The sequence below is a fragment of the Rhinichthys klamathensis genome, unplaced genomic scaffold, assembly GCF_029890125.1.
Source record: "Rhinichthys klamathensis goyatoka isolate OS25496 unplaced genomic scaffold, OSU_Roscu_1.1 h1tg000230l_1, whole genome shotgun sequence".
Classification (NCBI taxonomy): Eukaryota; Metazoa; Chordata; class Actinopteri; order Cypriniformes; family Leuciscidae; genus Rhinichthys; species Rhinichthys klamathensis.
In genome coordinates this window covers 701,426-707,425 of record NW_026606754.1, presented here as the reverse complement: position 1 = coordinate 707,425, position 6,000 = coordinate 701,426, and the positions used below count along the sequence as shown (strand labels likewise).

At 42.4% G+C, this 6,000-nt stretch overlaps 1 long non-coding RNA gene across 1 annotated transcript; it reads left to right on the top strand.

The window, feature by feature from the left end:
- Window positions 1-2,712: 2,712 nt before the first annotated feature.
- On the top strand, window positions 2,713-3,206 carry LOC130099504 (uncharacterized). Its single transcript, XR_008808400.1, has 3 exons — window positions 2,713-2,784; window positions 2,911-3,030; window positions 3,114-3,206. It is a non-coding gene; the product is annotated as an uncharacterized LOC130099504 (long non-coding RNA).
- Window positions 3,207-6,000: the final 2,794 nt, after the last annotated feature.

The window sequence follows — 6,000 nt, the reverse complement described above, 5'->3', positions numbered from 1 at the left end:
CACTTTGTTAGATTTGCTTATCTTATAGTGGAGGCCCTCTGTCTCGGTCATACACATAAGCCACGCATTACTTTTTGTCAAGTCACTTATACAAGGTCATACAGATTATTCTGTTCTGACCAATTGCGTAGCTTGAGCTAAGGCTTAACAGACTTAGCATACAATTTGAAAAAAAGAACTCCAGAAAGCAGTCTTCATAACTTTAGTGACTTTTGCTGGTGATTCACTTCTCAATATTTTTTCTGTAAAACTACTAACAATTAGAAAAATATGTATGAACTTAATGTTCACATTTACATACACATCAGCTTAACATTACGGTTTGATTTTGAACACAGTTCCTTTTACATAATTTTAAGTAATATACACAGAGAAATTATATTCAAATTATATTATGTACAAACAGAAGAGAAATTAGCATGTCAGTACGCGCCAAACATAGCACGTTACCAATAACACGAATCAGGTGTGCTTATAACAAATATATAACAATAATCTCTATCTAATCATTCTTAAACACTTTAAATCACTATTTAGTGTAAAAATTGCACTTATACAGACATATATTTCCAAGGTTTAAACGATCGAATCAATAGCCGACGATAGAAACTGCGTGCACGTTGTTCTTGACCGCGTTTTTTGAACCGAAAGTAAACTATAAAGATAGTGCAGTACCTTAAATGTCCAGTGGGAGGCGGAGAAGAAACACAGCTAGACATAAGCTACAGCACACACATACATACATTCATTAGGTTTTAGTAACAGTTCATTGTTCTATCAATGTAGCAGAGAATCATGGGGCTCCACATGCAATCCTCGTGCATTTTATTACCTTAATCTAATTAACATTATGTGTCTAAGGTTCTATGAATATAAGAAAATGATAACATGTAGAACATATTACATTTCTTCCACATGAGCCAATGAAGTGTTGACAGAACGGGGCTAATATGGTCATTCTTCCTGGTTCTGGTAAGAACTCCAGCTGCTGCGTTTTGGACCAGCTGTAGTTTGTTTATCAACGTGCAGGGCAACCACCCAGTAGAGCATTACAATAATCTAGCCTTGATGTCATGAACGCATGAACTAGCTGTTCCACATTTGTCATTAATAGCATATGTTGTAATTTAGATATATTTTTAAGATGGAAGAATGTCAAGTCAAGTCATCTTCATTTATATAGCGCTTTTAACAATGTAGATAGTTTCAAAGCAGCTTTACAGAGATAAACATACAATTTACGGTAACAGAGATTGTTTTGACTTTATAGTGATTTTTGAATAATGTTATTTCCAGCTAAAGTTAGTTTTGATTGATTCTCTTCCAGCAAAATTATCATTTGTTATCAAATTAGGGGGCACTAAGACGACGGCGTTCTCTCTAAACAGACTTTAAACTCGAACCTGTGACCTGATGGCGTTCACATGCGCATTAAGAATTGATTCTATAGTTATATTCGTTTGAATATATGTGCGCAGGTTTGTAATTTCCCTACAAACAATTCCTAAACAAACTACTTGTCTTGCCTATACATTAGATAAAGAATTTTGTTTTATTTTATCACTTCGGGGTGCGTGAACCGGATTTTCAACAACGCTTTATCTGTAGAGTGGGAAAGGGATCCTCCATAGCGAGAGGATAGTTGACACTTCAGCACTGCATTGTCATCAGGTCCAGGCGAAGCTCCTTCAAATGTGGTTTTTCAGATACTAGAAACGTGACTTTCAAATGAAAGATTGGTATCAAAGAGCTCACCCAGGTTCCTTACCGACGGAGACTTGACAGAGCAGCCATCAAGTGTTAAGACAGTATACAAAAAAATGTATGAATATTATGTTCATATTTACTTACACATAACCAGCTTAACATTAAGTCAGTCAGCTCAGAAAAATAAAATTACTTTCAAAATTATTTTTCTGATTATACTGGCAGAATGTGTTCTTGTGTTCAGCATAAACTCATGATGATTTTTTAGACAACAAGACTTAATATATAATGTCATCTTGATTCTCAAGTAAATGTATCTTGATTTAAGAATGTTTAGAGACTCAGGAAGAAAATCTTTTTTTTTTGTAGTGTAATATTCATGACAAACAACTTTGATTTGTGCACTGCTTGCAGAATAGTGCTCTGGTTAAAGTAGCAACAGTACTATCTTGACTACATTTTTTTTAATGTTTGACAGTAGTTTTTAAAATAAAGTAGCGTAATGAGCTAAATAATTAATTTACTTTGTTTGACTCTTTTGACACTTTCCCTCTTTATTTATCTGTTTAGATGTTGTCACTTAAATTCAACTTAGTTGTTTTTGTGTCTGAGAAATGGTCTAGTTTAATAGAAAAAAAACATATAATCTGATGTGTTAAGGAAAGATAAAATTAGCAAATTACAATAGTGATTTTTCAACCAACCAATGAGTGCACGGGAATGTTAACGAGCAGATCCTCTGTCACTAATTTCACTGTAACAATCCCAGGTGATGAAAATCTGTGTTTTTTTAAAAGCCCTGGCTTGAAGACTGTTTTTAGAAAGCATAGAGAGGATGGTGATTGTTTCATCTGTAATCAAGATGGCAATTTCAAACTTTTTGTTTTTGGTCTTTTTGTGTCACCAACTGGTGCCCAATGGTAAAGCTGTTTTCACTTTAGTGTAATGTTTCAAATGTGAAATACATTTGTAATGTTTTTCTTTTTTAACCTTACATCTTGTTTTCAGGATTTGCCTCTCCAGTTGGGCGTCATTTTTACCAGACTGATATTGAACAAGCACGCTTGGAGAGCAAAGGTTTGTAACTATTATATAGTGGTTAACATTGTGCTTTTTTTTTTTTTTTTTTTTACCCTATCCAAAGTTAACTTTAACGGGGCCTGATTACTTGTATTCAAGTTAGTAATACATTTTATTTTCCAGATGGTCCCTTGTCTGTCCCTTGTGTGAACAGACAAAATCCAACATGGCCAGTGGTAGTGAAATGTAAAATGGCTGTTGAGATGTCTTTGCCGAATGCATCTGGGCTAACTATCCAAAAAGGTGAGTTTTGTGCTGATGCTTTGAGGTTGACACAGACACTGAGGAAAGAGAACTTTTTTTTTTTTTAAACCAATATTCTTTAGGCATTGATTGGAAATTGATGGAGACCAACCCTCTTCCTGCTGAGGTGGATGAGAAGTTAACCGCATCAAGCCATGTTCCCGCTGAAGAGTCTAGCCATGTCCCTGCTGAGGTTAATGGGAAGCTCACTGAGGCCAGCCATGTCCCTGCTGAGGTTGATGGGAAGCTAACAGTATCCAACAATGTCCCAGCTGAAGAGTCTAGCCATGTCCCAGCTGATGTTGCTGGAAAGTGGACAGTATCCAACAATGTGCCAGCTGAGGTTGATCGGAAGCTCACTGAGGCCAGCCATGTCCCTGCTGAGGTTGACGGGAAGTTTACAGCATCCAGCAATGTCCCAGCTGAAGAGTCTAGCCATGTCCCTGCTGAGGTCGATGGGAAATTGGCAGCTTCCAGCAATGTCCCCGCTGAGGTTGAAGGGAGGCTCACTGAGGCCCGCCATGTCCCTGCTGAGGTTGATGGGAAGTTGACAGTATCCAACAATGTCCCAGCTGAGGTTGATGGGAAGTTGACCGTATCCAGCCATGTCCCTGCTGAGGTTGATGGGAAGTTTACAGCATCCAGCCAAGTCCCTGCTGAGGTTGATGGGAAGTTGACAGCAACCAGCAATGTCCCCCCAGAAGAGTCTAGCCATGTCCCTGCTGAGGTCGATGGGAAGTTGACCACATCCAGCCATGTCCCTGCTGAGGTCGATGGGAAGTTGACCACATCCAGCAATGTCCCTGCTGAGGTTGCTGGAAAGTGGACAGTATCCAACAATATCCCAGCTGAAGTGTCTAGCCTTGTACCTGCTGAGGTTGATGGGAAATTGGCAGCATCCAGCAATGTCCCCACTGAGGTTGCTGGAAAGTGGACAGAATCCAACAATATCCCAGCTGAAGTGTCTAGCCTTGTACCTGCTGAGGTTGATAGGAAATTGGCAGCATCCAGCAATGTCCCTACAGAGGTTGACAGGAAATTGGCAGTATCCAACAATGTCCCAGCTGAAGAGTCTAGCCATCTCCCTGCTGAGGTTGATGGGAAGTTGACAGTATCCAGCAATGTCCCAGCTGAGGAGTCTAGCCATCTCCCTGCTGGGGTTGATGGGAAGTTGACAGTATCCAACAATGTCCCTGCTGAGGTTGATGGGAAGTTGACAGTATCTAATAATGTCCCAGCTGAGGAGTCTAGCCATCTCCCTGCTGAGGTTGATGGGAAGCTAACAGTATCCAACAATGTCCCAGCTGAGGTTGATGGGAAGCTAACAGTATCCAACAATGTCCCAGCTGAGGTTGATGGGAAGCTAACAGTATCCAACAATGTCCCAGCTGAGGTTGATGGGAAGCTAACAGTATCCAACAATGTCCCAGCTGAGGTTGATGGGAAATTGGCAGCATCCAACAATGTCCCAGCTGAAGAGTCTAGCCATGTCCCTGCTGAGGTTGATGGAAAATTGGCAGCATCCAGACAAGTCCAAGCTGAGGTTGATGGGAAGCTCACAGTATCCAAAAATGTCCCAGCTGAGGTTGATGGGAAATTGGCAGCATCCAGCAATGTCCCAGCTGAGGAGTCTAGCCATCTCCCTGCTGAGGTTGATGGGAAATTGGCAGCATCCAGCAATGTCCCAGCTGAGGAGTCTAGCCATCTCCCTGCTGAGGTTGATGGGAAGCTAACAGTATCCAACAATGTCCCAGCTGAGGTTGATGGGAAGCTAACAGCATCCAACAATGTCCCAGCTGAAGAGTCTAGCCATGTCCCAGCTGAAGAGTCTAGCCATGTCTCCAATGAGGATGCTGGAAAGTGGACAGTATCCAACAATGTCCCAGCTGAAGAGTCTAGCCATGTCCCTGCTGAGGTTGATGGGAAATTGGCAGCATCCAGCCAAGTCCCTGCTGAGGTTGATGGGAAGTTGACAGTATCTAATGCCCCAGCTGAAGAGTCTAGCCATGTCTCCAATGAGGTTGCTGGAAAGTGGACAGTATCCAACAATGTCCCAGCTGAGGAGTCTAGCCATGTCCCTGCTGAGGTTGATGGAAAATTGGCAGCATCCAGACAAGTCCAAGCTGAGGTTGATGGGAAGCTCACAGTATCCAAAAATGTCCCAGCTGAGGTTGATGGGAAATTGGCAGCATCCAGCAATGTCCCAGCTGAAGAGTCTAGCCATCTCCCTGCTGAGGTTGATGGGAAATTGGCAGCATCCAGCAATGTCCCAGCTGAGGAGTCTAGCCATCTCCCTGCTGAGGTTGATGGGAAGCTAACAGTATCCAACAATGTCCCAGCTGAGGTTGATGGGAAATTGGCAGCATCTAGCCATGTCTCCAATGAGGTTGCTGGAAAGTGGACTGTATCCAACAATGACCCAGCTGAGGTTGATGGGAAGCTAACAGTATCCAACAATGTCCCAGCTGAGGAGTCTAGCCATCTCCCTGCTGAGGTTGATGGGAAATTGGCAGCATCCAGCAATGTCCCAGCTGAGGAGTCTAGCCATCTCCCTGCTGAGGTTGATGGGAAGCTAACAGTATCCAACAATGTCCCAGCTGAGGTTGATGGGAAATTGGCAGCATCTAGCCATGTCTCCAATGAGGTTGCTGGAAAGTGGACAGTATCCAACAATGTCCCAGCTGAGGAGTCTAGCCATCTCCCTGCTGAGGTTGATGGGAATTTGGCAGCATCTAGCCATGTCTCCAATGAGGTTGCTGGAAAGTGGACAGTATCCAATAATGTCCCAGCTGAAGAGTCTAGCCAAGTCCCTGCTGAGGTTGATGGGAAGTTGACAGTATCCAATAATGTCCCACCTGAAGAGTCTAGCCATGTCCCTGCTGAGGTTGATGGGAAATTGACAGCATCCAGCCATGTCCCTGCTGAGGTTGATGGGAAATTGACAGCATCCTGCCAAGTCCCTGCTGAGGT